Below are 17,186 nucleotides of genomic sequence, written 5' to 3'. Positions count from 1 at the left end.
GCCTAATGCGGTTACCACAGAGTCAGTCCCAAAAGCTTCCTTCTTTAACAGACCTAACACTGCAGTGAATCCCTCCTAAAGCACACTTCCCTCTCAGTGTTGGAAGCGTTTTAGACTCAGAAACTAAGTGCGGATCACCCCTGGTGGTGAACATCCAATATGTGTTTGTCAGGCTAAGCGCCATAGCCTGCCCTTTACTCACAGTACCTACTGTGCCCGTAGTCTTTCCCTTTTCTATCTTCATCTTCAATGGAGAAACACTGTTACGAATCAGTAAGCACGTGAAGTACGTTCCCAGAGCAGATACCTTCCTCCGCATCCCCTCTAAGGGGTGTGTATGAGACACTTCATGACTGCTACCCAGACACGTCCTACACTTTCCAACTGAGCACAGACGCTTCCCTGTTGTGAGAACTTGCTGTAGAACAGTTCCCTCAAATATTGGAAGTGTTTTGAGAAGTGGTAGACACTGTGGAACATCCCAAGTGTTGAACTTCCAGTATGCATCATAGAGGCCTAAATGCCTGACCCTTTCCTTCACCAACGGGTTGTAACATTCTCTCTGCTCCGTCCTTGTTCTATCTTCTTTCCTCCACTGGAAAGACACTGTTAGAAGGGACATTCCTCATGAAGATGTTTCCCTTACACAGAACTTGCTATAGTCCAACGGATAGACGTCAGAGACTGGAAAGCTATGTGCGCCTATTGTGGTTACCAAAGAGTCAGTCCCCAAAGCTTTCTTCTTTAACAGACGTAACACTGCAGTGAATCCCTCCTAAAGCACACTTCCCTCTCAGTGTTGGAAGCGTTATAGACGCAGAAACTAAGTGCGGAACACCACTGGTGGTGAACCTCCAATATGTGTTTGGCAGGCTTAAGCGCCATAGCTTGCCCTTTACTCAAAGGACCTAATGTGCCCCTAGTTCGTCCCTGTTCTATCTTCATTCCAAAAGGAGAAACACTGTTATGAATGAGTACGCACCTGAAGTAGGTTCCCTGAGCAGATACCTTCCTACGCCTCCCCTCCAAGGGGCCTGTATGAGACACTTCATGATTGCTACCCAGACACATTGTAGAGTTTTCAACTGAGCACAGATGCATCCCCTTCGTGAAAAATTACTGTAGCACAGTTCCCTTATATACTGGAAGTGTTTAAGAGAAGAGGTAGACACTGTGGAACATCACCGGTGTGGTAATTCCAGTATGCATCATAGAGGCCTAAGTGCCTTACCCTCTACTTCACTCACGGTTTGCAACGTTCTCTCTGTCCGTCCTTGTTCTATCATCTTTTCTCCACTGGAAAGACACTGTGAGAAGTGACATTCCTCCTGAAGGAGTTTCCCTTAAACAGAACATGCTATAGTCTAACGGTTAGACGTCTGTGAATGGAAAGCTATGTGCGCCTATAGCGGTTACCACAGAGTCAGTCCCAAAAGCAACCTTCTTTAACAGACGTAACACTGCAGTGAATCCCTCCTAAAGCACACTTCCCTCTCAGTGTAGGAAGCGTTTTAGACGCAGAAACCAAGTGCGGATCACCACTGGTGGTGAACATCCAATATGTGTTTGGTAGGCTTAAGCGCCATAGCCTGCCCTTTACTCACAGTACCTAATGTGCCCCTAGTCAGTCCCTGTTCTATCTCCATATCTCAAAGGAGAAACGCTGTTAAAAATGAGCATGCAACTGAAGTAGGTTCGCTGAACAGATACTTTCCTTTGCATCCCCTCTAAGGGGCCTGTAGGAGAGACTTCATGATTGCTAACCCGACACGTCCTAGAGTTTCCAACTGAGTACAGACGCATCCCTGTCGTGAGAACTTACTGTAGCACCGTTCCCTCATATATGGGAAGTGTTTTGAGAGGTGGTAGACGCTGTGGAACATCCCAGGTGTAGAACTTCCAGTATGCATCATAGAGGCCTAAATGCCTTACCCTTTACTTCACCAAAGGGTTTAATATTCTCTGTGCTCCGTCCTTGTTCTATCTTCTTTCCTCCACTGGAAAGACAAAGTGAGAAATGACCTTCCGCATGAAGGAGTTTCCCTTAAACTGAATTTGCTATAGTCCAATGGTTAAACGTCTTTGAATGGAAAGCTATGTGCGCCTAATGCGGTTACCACAGAGTCAGTCCCAAAAGCTTCCTTCTTTAAAAGACCTAACACTGCAGTGAATCCCTCCTAAAGCACACTTCCCTCTCAGTGTTGGAAGCGTTTTAGACGCAGAAACTAAGTGCGGATCACCACTGGTGGTGAACATCCAATATGTGTTTGTCAGGCTAAGCGCCATAGCCTGCCCTTTACTCACAGTACCTACTGTGCCCGTAGTCTTTCCCTTTTCTGTCTTCATCTTCAAAGGAGAAACACTGTTACGAATGAGTAAGCACGTGAAGTACGTTCCCAGAGCAGATACCTTCCTCCGCATCCCCTCTAAGGGGTCTGTATGAGACACTTCATGACTGCTACCCAGACACGTCCTACACTTTCCAACTGAGCACAGACGCTTCCCTGTCGTGAGAACTTGCTGTAGAACAGTTCCCTCAAATATTGGAAGTGTTTTGAGAAGTGGTAGACACTGTGGAACATCCCAAGTGTTGAACTTCCAGTATGCATCATAGAGGCCTAAATGCCTGACCCTTTCCTTCACCAACGGGTTGTAACATTCTCTCTGCTCCGTCCTTGTTCTATCTTCTTTCCTCCACTGGAAAGACACTGTTAGAAGGGACATTCCTCATGAAGATGTTTCCCTTACACAGAACTTGCTATAGTCCAACGGATAGACGTCAGAGACTGGAAAGCTATGTGCGCCTATTGTGGTTACCAAAGAGTCAGTCCCCAAAGCTTTCTTCTTTAACAGACGTAACACTGCAGTGAATCCCTCCTAAAGCACACTTCCCTCTCAGTGTTGGAAGCGTTATAGACGCAGAAACTAAGTGCGGAACACCACTGGTGGTGAACCTCCAATATGTGTTTGGCAGGCTTAAGCGCCATAGCTTGCCCTTTACTCAAAGGACCTAATGTGCCCCTAGTTCGTCCCTGTTCTATCTTCATTCCAAAATGAGAAACACTGTTATGAATGAGTACGCACCTAAAGTAGGTTCCCTGAGCAGATACCTTCCTACGCCTCCCCTCCAAGGGGCCTGTATGAGACACTTCATGATTGCTACCCAGACACATTGTAGAGTTTTCAACTGAGCACAGATGCATCCCCTTCCTGAAAAATTACTGTAGCACAGTTCCCTTATATATTGGAAGTGTTTAAGAGAAGAGGTAGACACTGTGGAACATCACCGGTGTTGTAATTCCAGTATGCATCATAGAGGCCTAAGTGCCTTACCCTCTACTTCACTCACGGTTTGCAACGTTCTCTCTGTCCGTCCTTGTTCTATCATCTTTTCTCCACTGGAAAGACACTGTGAGAAGTGACACTCCGCCTGAAGGAGTTTCCCTTAAACAGAACATGCTATAGTCTAACGGTTAGACGTCTGTGAATGGAAAGCTATGTGCGCCTATTACGGTTAACACAGAGTCAGTCCCAAAAGCTTCCTTCTTTAACAGACGTAACACTGCAGTGAATCCCTCCTAAAGCACAATTCCCTCTCAGTGTAGGAAGCGTTTTAGACGCAGAAACCAAGTGAGGATCACCACTGGTGGTGAACATCCAATATGTGTTGCTATAGTCCAATGGTTAAACGTCTTTGAATGGAAAGCTATGTGCGCCTAATGCGGTTACCACAGAGTCAGTCCCAAAAGCTTCCTTCTTTAACAGACCTAACACTGCAGTGAATCCCTCCTAAAGCACACTTCCCTCTCAGTGTTGGAAGCGTTTTAGACTCAGAAACTAAGTGCGGATCACCACTGGTGGTGAACATCCAATATGTGTTTGTCAGGCTAAGCGCCATAGCCTGCCCTTTACTCACAGTACCTACTGTGCCCGTAGTCTTTCCCTTTTCTATCTTCATCTTCAATGGAGAAACACTGTTACGAATCAGTAAGCACGTGAAGTACGTTCCCAGAGCAGATACCTTCCTCCGCATCCCCTCTAAGGGGTGTGTATGAGACACTTCATGACTGCTACCCAGACACGTCCTACACTTTCCAACTGAGCACAGACGCTTCCCTGTTGTGAGAACTTGCTGTAGAACAGTTCCCTCAAATATTGGAAGTGTTTTGAGAAGTGGTAGACACTGTGGAACATCCCAAGTGTTGAACTTCCAGTATGCATCATAGAGGCCTAAATGCCTGACCCTTTCCTTCACCAACGGGTTGTAACATTCTCTCTGCTCCGTCCTTGTTCTATCTTCTTTCCTCCACTGGAAAGACACTGTTAGAAGGGACATTCCTCATGAAGATGTTTCCCTTACACAGAACTTGCTATAGTCCAACGGATAGACGTCAGAGACTGGAAAGCTATGTGCGCCTATTGTGGTTACCAAAGAGTCAGTCCCCAAAGCTTTCTTCTTTAACAGACGTAACACTGCAGTGAATCCCTCCTAAAGCACACTTCCCTCTCAGTGTTGGAAGCGTTATAGACGCAGAAACTAAGTGCGGAACACCACTGGTGGTGAACCTCCAATATGTGTTTGGCAGGCTTAAGCGCCATAGCTTGCCCTTTACTCAAAGGACCTAATGTGCCCCTAGTTCGTCCCTGTTCTATCTTCATTCCAAAAGGAGAAACACTGTTATGAATGAGTACGCACCTGAAGTAGGTTCCCTGTGCAGATACCTTCCTACGCCTCCCCTCCAAGGGGCCTGTATGAGACACTTCATGATTGCTACCCAGACACATTGTAGAGTTTTCAACTGAGCACAGATGCATCCCCTTCGTGAAAAATTACTGTAGCACAGTTCCCTTATATATTGGAAGTGTTTAAGAGAAGAGGTAGACACTGTGGAACATCACCGGTGTTGTAATTCCAGTATGCATCATAGAGGCCTAAGTGCCTTACCCTCTACTTCACTCACGGTTTGCAACGTTCTCTCTGTCCGTCCTTGTTCTATCATCTTTCCTCCACTGGAAAGACACTGTGAGAAGTGACATTCCGCCTGAAGGAGTTTCCCTTAAACAGAACATGCTATAGTCTAACGGTTAGACGTCTGTGAATGGAAAGCTATGTGCGCCTATTGCGGTTACCACAGAGTCAGTCCCAAAAGCTTCCTTCTTTAACAGATGTAACACTGCAGTGAATCCCTCCTAAAGCACACTTCCCTCTCAGTGTAGGAAGCGTTTTAGACGCAGAAACCAAGTGCGGATCACCACTGGTGGTGAACATCCAATATGTGTTTGGTAGGCTTAAGCGCCATAGCCTGCCCTTTACTCACAGTACCTAATGTGCCCCTAGTCAGTCCCTGTTCTATCTCCATATCTCAAAGGAGAAACGCTGTTATGAATGAGTATGCAACTGAAGTAGGTTCGCTGAGCAGATACTTTCCTTTGCATCCCCTCTAAGGGGCCTGTAGGAGAGACTTCATGATTGCTATCCAGACACATCCTAGAGTTCACAACAGTGTACAGACGCATCCCTGTCGTGAGAACTTACTGTAGCACAGTTCCCTCATATATTGGAAGTGTTTTGAGAAGTGGTAGACGCTGTGGAACATCCCAGGTGTAGACTTCCAGTATGCATCATAGAGGCCTAAATGCCTTACCCTTTACTTCACCAAAGGGTTTAATATTCTCTGTGCTCCGTCCTTATTCTATCTTCTTTCCTCCACTGGAAAGACAAAGTGAGAAATGACCTTCCGCATGAAGGAGTTTCCCTTAAACTGAATTTGCTATAGTCCAATGGTTAAACGTCTTTGAATGGAAAGCTATGTGCGCCTAATGCGGTTACCACAGAGTCAGTCCCAAAAGCTTCCTTCTTTAAAAGACCTAACACTGCAGTGAATCCCTCCTAAAGCACACTTCCCTCTCAGTGTTGGAAGCGTTTTAGACGCAGAAACTAAGTGCGGATCACCACTGGTGGTGAACATCCAATATGTGTTTGTCAGGCTAAGCGCCATAGCCTGCCCTTTACTCACAGTACCTACTGTGCCCGTAGTCTTTCCCTTTTCTGTCTTCATCTTCAAAGGAGAAACACTGTTACGAATGAGTAAGCACGTGAAGTACGTTCCCAGAGCAGATACCTTCCTCCGCATCCCCTCTAAGGGGTCTGTATGAGACACTTCATGACTGCTACCCAGACACGTCCTACACTTTCCAACTGAGCACAGACGCTTCCCTGTTGTGAGAACTTGCTGTAGAACAGTTCCCTCAAATATTGGAAGTGTTTTGAGAAGTGGTAGACACTGTGGAACATCCCAAGTGTTGAACTTCCAGTATGCATCATAGAGGCCTAAATGCCTGACCCTTTCCTTCACCAACGGGTTGTAACATTCTCTCTGCTCCGTCCTTGTTCTATCTTCTTTCCTCCACTGGAAAGACACTGTTAGAAGGGACATTCCTCATGAAGATGTTTCCCTTACACAGAACTTGCTATAGTCCAACGGATAGACGTCAGAGACTGGAAAGCTATGTGCGCCTATTGTGGTTACCAAAGAGTCAGTCCCCAAAGCTTTCTTCTTTAACAGACGTAACACTGCAGTGAATCCCTCCTAAAGCACACTTCCCTCTCAGTGTTGGAAGCGTTATAGACGCAGAAACTAAGTGCGGAACACCACTGGTGGTGAACCTCCAATATGTGTTTGGCAGGCTTAAGCGCCATAGCTTGCCCTTTACTCAAAGGACCTAATGTGCCCCTAGTTCGTCCCTGTTCTATCTTCATTCCAAAAGGAGAAACACTGTTATGAATGAGTACGCACCTAAAGTAGGTTCCCTGAGCAGATACCTTCCTACGCCTCCCCTCCAAGGGGCCTGTATGAGACACTTCATGATTGCTACCCAGACACATTGTAGAGTTTTCAACTGAGCACAGATGCATCTCTTTCGTGAAAAATTACTGTAGCACAGTTCCCTTATATATTGGAAGTGTTTAAGAGAAGAGGTAGACACAGTGGAACATCACCGGTGTTGTAATTCCAGTATGCATCATAGAGGCCTAAGTGCCTTACCCTCTACTTCACTCACGGTTTGCAACGTTCTCTCTGTCCGTCCTTGTTCTATCATCATTCCTCCACTGGAAAGACACTGTGAGAAGTGACATTCCGCCTGAAGGAGTTTCCCTTAAACAGAACATGCTATAGTCTAACGGTTAGACGTCTGTGAATGGAAAGCTATGTGCGCCTATTACGGTTACCACAGAGTCAGTCCCAAAAGCTTCCTTCTTTAACAGACGTAACACTGCAGTGAATCCCTCCTAAAGCACACTTCCCTCTCAGTGTAGGAAGCGTTTTAGACGCAGAAACCAAGTGAGGATCACCACTGGTGGTGAACATCCAATATGTGTTGCTATAGTCCAATGGTTAAACGTCTTTGAATGGAAAGCTATGTGCGCCTAATGCGTTTACCACAGTCAGTCCCAAAAGCTTCCTTCTTTAAAAGACCTAACACTGCAGTGAATCCCTCCTAAAGCACACTTCCCTCTCAGTGTTGGAAGCGTTTTAGACGCAGAAACTAAGTGCGGATCACCACTGGTGGTGAACATCCAATATGTGTTTGTCAGGTTAAGTGCCATAGCCTGCCCTTTACTCACAGTACCTACTGTGCCCGTCGTCTTTCCCTTTTCTATCTTCATCTTCAAAGGAGAAACACTGTTACGAATGAGTAAGCACGTGAAGTACGTTCCCAGAGCAGATACCTTCCTCCGCATCCCCTCTAAGGGGTGTGTATGAGACACTTCATGACTGCTACCCAGACACGTCCTACACTTTCCAACTGAGCACAGACGCTTCCCTGTTGTGAGAACTTGCTGTAGAACAGTTCCCTCAAATATTGGAAGTGTTTTGAGAAGTGGTAGACACTGTGGAACATCCCAAGTGTTGAACTTCCAGTATGCATCATAGAGGCCTAAATGCCTGACCCTTTCCTTCACCAACGGGTTGTAACATTCTCTCTGCTCCGTCCTTGTTCTATCTTCTTTCCTCCACTGGAAAGACACTGTTAGAAGGGACATTCCTCATGAAGATGTTTCCCTTACACAGAACTTGCTATAGTCCAACGGATAGACGTCAGAGACTGGAAAGCTATGTGCGCCTATTGTGGTTACCAAAGAGTCAGTCCCCAAAGCTTTCTTCTTTAACAGACGTAACACTGCAGTGAATCCCTCCTAAAGCACACTTCCCTCTCAGTGTTGGAAGCGTTATAGACGCAGAAACTAAGTGCGGAACACCACTGGTGGTGAACCTCCAATATGTGTTTGGCAGGCTTAAGCGCCATAGCTTGCCCTTTACTCAAAGGACCTAATGTGCCCCTAGTTCGTCCCTGTTCTATCTTCATTCCAAAAGGAGAAACACTGTTATGAATGAGTACTCACCTAAAGTAGGTTCCCTCAGCAGATACCTTCCTACGCCTCCCCTCCAAGGGGCCTGTATGAGACACTTCATGATTGCTACCCAGACACATTGTAGAGTTTTCAACTAGCACAGATGCATCCCCTTCGTGAAAAATTACTGTAGCACAGTTCCCTTATATATTGGAAGTGTTTAAGAGAAGAGGTAGACACTGTGGAACATCACCGGTGTTGTAATTCCAGTATGCATCATAGAGGCCTAAGTGCCTTACCCTCTACTTCACTCACGGTTTGCAACGTTCTCTCTGTCCGTCCTTGTTCTATCATCTTTCCTCCACTGGAAAGACACTGTGAGAAGTGACATTCCGCCTGAAGGAGTTTCCCTTAAACAGAACATGCTATAGTCTAACGGTTAGACGTCTGTGAATGGAAAGCTATGTGCGCCTATTACGGTTAACACAGAGTCAGTCCCAAAAGCTTCCTTCTTTAACAGACGTAACACTGCAGTGAATCCCTCCTAAAGCACAATTCCCTCTCAGTGTAGGAAGCGTTTTAGACGCAGAAACCAAGTGAGGATCACCACTGGTGGTGAACATCCAATATGTGTTGCTATAGTCCAATGGTTAAACGTCTTTGAATGGAAAGCTATGTGCGCCTAATGCGGTTACCACAGAGTCAGTCCCCAAAGCTTCCTTCTTTAACAGACCTAACACTGCAGTGAATCCCTCCTAAAGCACACTTCCCTCTCAGTGTTGGAAGCGTTTTAGACTCAGAAACTAAGTGCGGATCACCACTGGTGGTGAACATCCAATATGTGTTTGTCAGGCTAAGCGCCATAGCCTGCCCTTTACTCACAGTACCTACTGTGCCCGTAGTCCTTCCCTTTTCTATCTTCATCTTCAATGGAGAAACACTGTTACGAATCAGTAAGCACGTGAAGTACGTTCCCAGAGCAGATACCTTCCTCCGCATCCCCTCTAAGGGGTGTGTATGAGACACTTCATGACTGCTACCCAGACACGTCCTACACTTTCCAACTGAGCACAGACGCTTCCCTGTTGTGAGAACTTGCTGTAGAACAGTTCCCTCAAATATTGGAAGTGTTTTGAGAAGTGGTAGACACTGTGGAACATCCCAAGTGTTGAACTTCCAGTATGCATCATAGAGGCCTAAATGCCTGACCCTTTCCTTCACCAACGGGTTGTAACATTCTCTCTGCTCCGTCCTTGTTCTATCTTCTTTCCTCCACTGGAAAGACACTGTTAGAAGGGACATTCCTCATGAAGATGTTTCCCTTACACAGAACTTGCTATAGTCCAACGGATAGACGTCAGAGACTGGAAAGCTATGTGCGCCTATTGTGGTTACCAAAGAGTCAGTCCCCAAAGCTTTCTTCTTTAACAGACGTAACACTGCAGTGAATCCCTCCTAAAGCACACTTCCCTCTCAGTGTTGGAAGCGTTATAGACGCAGAAACTAAGTGCGGAACACCACTGGTGGTGAACCTCCAATATGTGTTTGGCAGGCTTAAGCGCCATAGCTTGCCCTTTACTCAAAGGACCTAATGTGCCCCTAGTTCGTCCCTGTTCTATCTTCATTCCAAAAGGAGAAACACTGTTATGAATGAGTACGCACCTGAAGTAGGTTCCCTGAGCAGATACCTTCCTACGCCTCCCCTCCAAGGGGCCTGTATGAGACACTTCATGATTGCTACCCAGACACATTGTAGAGTTTTCAACTGAGCACAGATGCATCCCCTTCGTGAAAAATTACTGTAGCACAGTTCCCTTATATATTGGAAGTGTTTAAGAGAAGAGGTAGACACTGTGGAACATCACCGGTGTTGTAATTCCAGTATGCATCATAGAGGCCTAAGTGCCTTACCCTGTACTTCACTCACGGTTTGCAACGTTCTCTCTGTCCGTCCTTGTTCTATCATCTTTCCTCCACTGGAAAGACACTGTGAGAAGTGACATTCCGCCTGAAGGAGTTTCCCTTAAACAGAACATGCTATAGTCTAACGGTTAGACGTCTGTGAATGGAAAGCTATGTGCGCCTATTGCGGTTACCACAGAGTCAGTCCCAAAAGCTTCCTTCTTTAACAGATGTAACACTGCAGTGAATCCCTCCTAAAGCACACTTCCCTCTCAGTGTAGGAAGCGTTTTAGACGCAGAAACCAAGTGCGGATCACCACTGGTTGTGAACATCCAATATGTGTTTGGTAGGCTTAAGCGCCATAGCCTGCCCTTTACTCACAGTACCTAATGTGCCCCTAGTCAGTCCCTGTTCCATCTCCATATCTCAAAGGAGAAACGCTGTTATGAATGAGTATGCAACTGAAGTAGGTTCGCTGCGCAGATACTTTCCTTTGCATCCCCTCTAAGGGGCCTGTAGGAGAGACTTCATGATTGCTATCCAGACACATCCTAGAGTTCACAACAGTGTACAGACGCATCCCTGTCGTGAGAACTTACTGTAGCACAGTTCCCTCATATATTGGAAGTGTTTTGAGAAGTGGTAGACGCTGTGGAACATCCCAGGTGTAGACTTCCAGTATGCATCATAGAGGCCTAAATGCCTTACCCTTTACTTCACCAAAGGGTTTAATATTCTCTGTGCTCCGTCCTTATTCTATCTTCTTTCCTCCACTGGAAAGACAAAGTGAGAAATGACCTTCCGCATGAAGGAGTTTCCCTTAAACTGAATTTGCTATAGTCCAATGGTTAAACGTCTTTGAATGGAAAGCTATGTGCGCCTAATGCGGTTACCACAGAGTCAGTCCCAAAAGCTTCCTTCTTTAAAAGACCTAACACTGCAGTGAATCCCTCCTAAAGCACACTTCCCTCTCAGTGTTGGAAGCGTTTTAGACGCAGAAACTAAGTGCGGATCACCACTGGTGGTGAACATCCAATATGTGTTTGTCAGGCTAAGCGCCATAGCCTGCCCTTTACTCACAGTACCTACTGTGCCCGTAGTCTTTCCCTTTTCTGTCTTCATCTTCAAAGGAGAAACACTGTTACGAATCAGTAAGCACGTGAAGTACGTTCCCAGAGCAGATACCTTCCTCCGCATCCCCTCTAAGGGGTCTGTATGAGACACTTCATGACTGCTACCCAGACACGTCCTACACTTTCCAACTGAGCACAGACGCTTCCCTGTTGTGAGAACTTGCTGTAGAACAGTTCCCTCAAATATTGGAAGTGTTTTGAGAAGTGGTAGACACTGTGGAACATCCCAAGTGTTGAACTTCCAGTATGCATCATAGAGGCCTAAATGCCTGACCCTTTCCTTCACCAACGGGTTGTAACATTCTCTCTGCTCCGTCCTTGTTCTATCTTCTTTCCTCCACTGGAAAGACACTGTTAGAAGGGACATTCCTCATGAAGATGTTTCCCTTACACAGAACTTGCTATAGTCCAACGGATAGACGTCAGAGACTGGAAAGCTATGTGCGCCTATTGTGGTTACCAAAGAGCCAGTCCCCAAAGCTTTCTTCTTTAACAGACGTAACACTGCAGTGAATCCCTCCTAAAGCACACTTCCCTCTCAGTGTTGGAAGCGTTATAGACGCAGAAACTAAGTGCGGAACACCACTGGTGGTGAACCTCCAATATGTGTTTGGCAGGCTTAAGCGCCATAGCTTGCCCTTTACTCAAAGGACCTAATGTGCCCCTAGTTCGTCCCTGTTCTATCTTCATTCCAAAAGGAGAAACACTGTTATGAATGAGTACGCACCTAAAGTAGGTTCCCTGAGCAGATACCTTCCTACGCCTCCCCTCCAAGGGGCCTGTATGAGACACTTCATGATTGCTACCCAGACACATTGTAGAGTTTTCAACTGAGCACAGATGCATCCCCTTCGTGAAAAATTACTGTAGCACAGTTCCTTATATATTGGAAGTGTTTAAGAGAAGAGGTAGACACTGTGGAACATCACCGGTGTTGTAATTCCAGTATGCATCATAGAGGCCTAAGTGCCTTACCATGTACTTCACTCACGGTTTGCAACGTTCTCTCTGTCCGTCCTTGTTCTATCATCTTTCCTCCACTGGAAAGACACTGTGAGAAGTGACATTCCGCCTGAAGGAGTTTCCCTTAAACAGAACATGCTATAGTCTAACGGTTAGACGTCTGTGAATGGAAAGCTATGTGCGCCTATTGCGGTTACCACAGAGTCAGTCCCAAAAGCTTCCTTCTTTAACAAACGTAACACTGCAGTGAATCCCTCCTAAAGCACACTTCCCTCTCAGTGTAGGAAGCGTTTTAGACGCAGAAACCAAGTGCGGATCACCACTGGTGGTGAACATCAAATATGTGTTTGGTAGGCTTAAGCGCCATAGCCTGCCCTTTACTCACAGTACCTAATGTGCCCCTAGTCAGTCCCTGTTCTATCTGCATATCTCAAAGGAGAAACGCTGTTATGAATGAGTATGCAACTGAAGTAGGTTCGCTGCGCAGATACTTTCCTTTGCATCCCCTCTAAGGGGCCTGTAGGAGAGACTTCATGATTGCTAACCCGACACGTCCTAGAGTTTCCAACTGAGTACAAACGCATCCCTGTCGTGAGATATTACTGTAGCACCGTTCCCTCATATATTGGAAGTGTTTTGAGAGGTGGTAGACGCTGTGGAACATCCCAGGTGTAGAACTTCCAGTATGCATCATAGAGGCCTAAATGCCTTACCCTTTACTTCACCAAAGGGTTTAATATTCTCTGTGCTCCGTCCTTGTTCTATCTTCTTTCCTCCACTGGAAAGACAAAGTGAGAAATGACCTTCCGCATGAAGGAGTTTCCCTTAAACTGAATTTGCTATAGTCCAATGGTTAAACGTCTTTGAATGGAAAGCTATGTGCGCCTAATGCGGTTACCACAGAGTCAGTCCCAAAAGCTTCCTTCTTTAAAAGACCTAACACTGCAGTGAATCCCTCCTAAAGCACACTTCCCTCTCAGTGTTGGAAGCGTTTTAGACGCAGAAACTAAGTGCGGATCACCCCTGGTGGTGAACATCCAATATGTGTTTGTCAAGCTAAGCGCCATAGCCTGCCCTTTACTCACAGTACCTACTGTGCCCGTAGTCTTTCCCTTTTCTGTCTTCATCTTCAAAGGAGAAACACTGTTACGAATGAGTAAGCACGTGAAGTACGTTCCCAGAGCAGATACCTTCCTCCGCATCCCCTCTAAGGGGTCTGTATGAGACACTTCATGACTGCTACCCAGACACGTCCTACACTTTCCAACTGAGCACAGACGCTTCCCTGTTGTGAGAACTTGCTGTAGAACAGTTCCCTCAAATATTGGAAGTGTTTTGAGAAGTGGTAGACACTGTGGAACATCCCAAGTGTTGAACTTCCAGTATGCATCATAGAGGCCTAAATGCCTGACCCTTTCCTTCACCAACGGGTTGTAACATTCTCTCTGCTCCGTCCTTGTTCTATCTTCTTTCCTCCACTGGAAAGACACTGTTAGAAGGGACATTCCTCATGAAGATGTTTCTCTTACACAGAACTTGCTATAGTCCAACGGATAGACGTCAGAGACTGGAAAGCTATGTGCGCCTATTGTGGTTACCAAAGAGTCAGTCCCCAAAGCTTTCTTCTTTAACAGACGTAACACTGCAGTGAATCCCTCCTAAAGCACACTTCCCTCTCAGTGTTGGAAGCGTTATAGACGCAGAAACTAAGTGCGGAACACCACTGGTGGTGAACCTCCAATATGTGTTTGGCAGGCTTAAGCGCCATAGCTTGCCCTTTACTCAAAGGACCTAATGTGCCCCTAGTTCGTCCCTGTTCTATCTTCATTCCAAAAGGAGAAACACTGTTATGAATGAGTACGCACCTAAAGTAGGTTCCCTGAGCAGATACCTTCCTACGCCTCCCCTCCAAGGGGCCTGTATGAGACACTTCATGATTGCTACCCAGACACATTGTAGAGTTTTCAACTGAGCACAGATGCATCTCTTTCGTGAAAAATTACTGTAGCACAGTTCCCTTATATATTGGAAGTGTTTAAGAGAAGAGGTAGACACAGTGGAACATCACCGGTGTTGTAATTCCAGTATGCATCATAGAGGCCTAAGTGCCTTACCCTCTACTTCACTCACGGTTTGCAACGTTCTCTCTGTCCGTCCTTGTTCTATCATCTTTCCTCCACTGGAAAGACACTGTGAGAAGTGACATTCCGCCTGAAGGAGTTTCCCTTAAACAGAACATGCTATAGTCTAACGGTTAGACGTCTGTGAATGGAAAGCTATGTGCGCCTATTACGGTTACCACAGAGTCAGTCCCAAAAGCTTCCTTCTTTAACAGACGTAACACTGCAGTGAATCCCTCCTAAAGCACACTTCCCTCTCAGTGTAGGAAGCGTTTTAGACGCAGAAACCAAGTGAGGATCACCACTGGTGGTGAACATCCAATATGTGTTGCTATAGTCCAATGGTTAAACGTCTTTGAATGGAAAGCTATGTGCGCCTAATGCGTTTGCCACAGTCAGTCCCAAAAGCTTCCTTCTTTAAAAGACCTAACACTGCAGTGAATCCCTCCTAAAGCACACTTCCCTCTCAGTGTTGGAAGCGTTTTAGACGCAGAAACTAAGTGCGGATCACCACTGGTGGTGAACATCCAATATGTGTTTGTCAGGTTAAGTGCCATAGCCTGCCCTTTACTCACAGTACCTACTGTGCCCGTAGTCTTTCCCTTTTCTATCTTCATCTTCAAAGGAGAAACACTGTTACGAATGAGTAAGCACGTGAAGTACGTTCCCAGAGCAGATACCTTCCTCCGCATCCCCTCTAAGGGGTGTGTATGAGACACTTCATGACTGCTACCCAGACACGTCCTACACTTTCCAACTGAGCACAGACGCTTCCCTGTTGTGAGAACTTGCTGTAGAACAGTTCCCTCAAATATTGGAAGTGTTTTGAGAAGTGGTAGGCACTGTGGAACATCCCAAGTGTTGAACTTCCAGTATGCATCATAGAGGCCTAAATGCCTGACCCTTTCCTTCACCAACGGGTTGTAACATTCTCTCTGCTCCGTCCTTGTTCTATCTTCTTTCCTCCACTGGAAAGACACTGTTAGAAGGGACATTCCTCATGAAGATGTTTCCCTTACACAGAACTTGCTATAGTCCAACGGATAGACGTCAGAGACTGGAAAGCTATGTGCGCCTATTGTGGTTACCAAAGAGTCAGTCCCCAAAGCTTTCTTCTTTAACAGACGTAACACTGCAGTGAATCCCTCCTAAAGCACACTTCCCTCTCAGTGTTGGAAGCGTTATAGACGCAGAAACTAAGTGCGGAACACCACTGGTGGTGAACCTCCAATATGTGTTTGGCAGGCTTAAGCGCCATAGCTTGCCCTTTACTCAAAGGACCTAATGTGCCCCTAGTTCGTCCCTGTTCTATCTTCATTCCAAAAGGAGAAACACTGTTATGAATGAGTACTCACCTAAAGTAGGTTCCCTGAGCAGATACCTTCCTACGCCTCCCCTCCAAGGGGCCTGTATGAGACACTTCATGATTGCTACCCAGACACATTGTAGAGTTTTCAACTGAGCACAGATGCATCCCCTTCGTGAAAAATTACTGTAGCACAGTTCCCTTATATATTGGAAGTGTTTAAGAGAAGAGGTAGACACTGTGGAACATCACCGGTGTTGTAATTCCAGTATGCATCATAGAGGCCTAAGTGCCTTACCCTCTACTTCACTCACGGTTTGCAACGTTCTCTCTGTCCGTCCTTGTTCTATCATCTTTTCTCCACTGGAAAGACACTGTGAGAAGTGACACTCCGCCTGAAGGAGTTTCCCTTAAACAGAACATGCTATAGTCTAACGGTTAGACGTCTGTGAATGGAAAGCTATGTGCGCCTATTACGGTTAACACAGAGTCAGTCCCAAAAGCTTCCTTCTTTAACAGACGTAACACTGCAGTGAATCCCTCCTAAAGCACAATTCCCTCTCAGTGTAGGAAGCGTTTTAGACGCAGAAACCAAGTGAGGATCACCACTGGTGGTGAACATCCAATATGTGTTGCTATAGTCCAATGGTTAAACGTCTTTGAATGGAAAGCTATGTGCGCCTAATGCGGTTACCACAGAGTCAGTCCCAAAAGCTTCCTTCTTTAACAGACCTAACACTGCAGTGAATCCCTCCTAAAGCACACTTCCCTCTCAGTGTTGGAAGCGTTTTAGACTCAGAAACTAAGTGCGGATCACCACTGGTGGTGAACATCCAATATGTGTTTGTCAGGCTAAGCGCCATAGCCTGCCCTTTACTCACAGTACCTACTGTGCCCGTAGTCTTTCCCTTTTCTATCTTCATCTTCAATGGAGAAACACTGTTACGAATCAGTAAGCACGTGAAGTACGTTCCCAGAGCAGATACCTTCCTCCGCATCCCCTCTAAGGGGTGTGTATGAGACACTTCATGACTGCTACCCAGACACGTCCTACACTTTCCAACTGAGCACAGACGCTTCCCTGTTGTGAGAACTTGCTGTAGAACAGTTCCCTCAAATATTGGAAGTGTTTTGAGAAGTGGTAGACACTGTGGAACATCCCAAGTGTTGAACTTCCAGTATGCATCATAGAGGCCTAAATGCCTGACCCTTTCCTTCACCAACGGGTTGTAACATTCTCTCTGCTCCGTCCTTGTTCTATCTTCTTTCCTCCACTGGAAAGACACTGTTAGAAGGGACATTCCTCATGAAGATGTTTCCCTTACACAGAACTTGCTATAGTCCAACGGATAGACGTCAGAGACTGGAAAGCTATGTGCGCCTATTGTGGTTACCAAAGAGTCAG

This window comes from Neovison vison, chromosome 14, assembly GCF_020171115.1.
Source record: "Neovison vison isolate M4711 chromosome 14, ASM_NN_V1, whole genome shotgun sequence".
Classification (NCBI taxonomy): Eukaryota; Metazoa; Chordata; class Mammalia; order Carnivora; family Mustelidae; genus Neogale; species Neogale vison.
The sequence above is the reverse complement of the archived record's forward strand: the minus strand, read 5'-3'. Positions refer to the sequence as shown.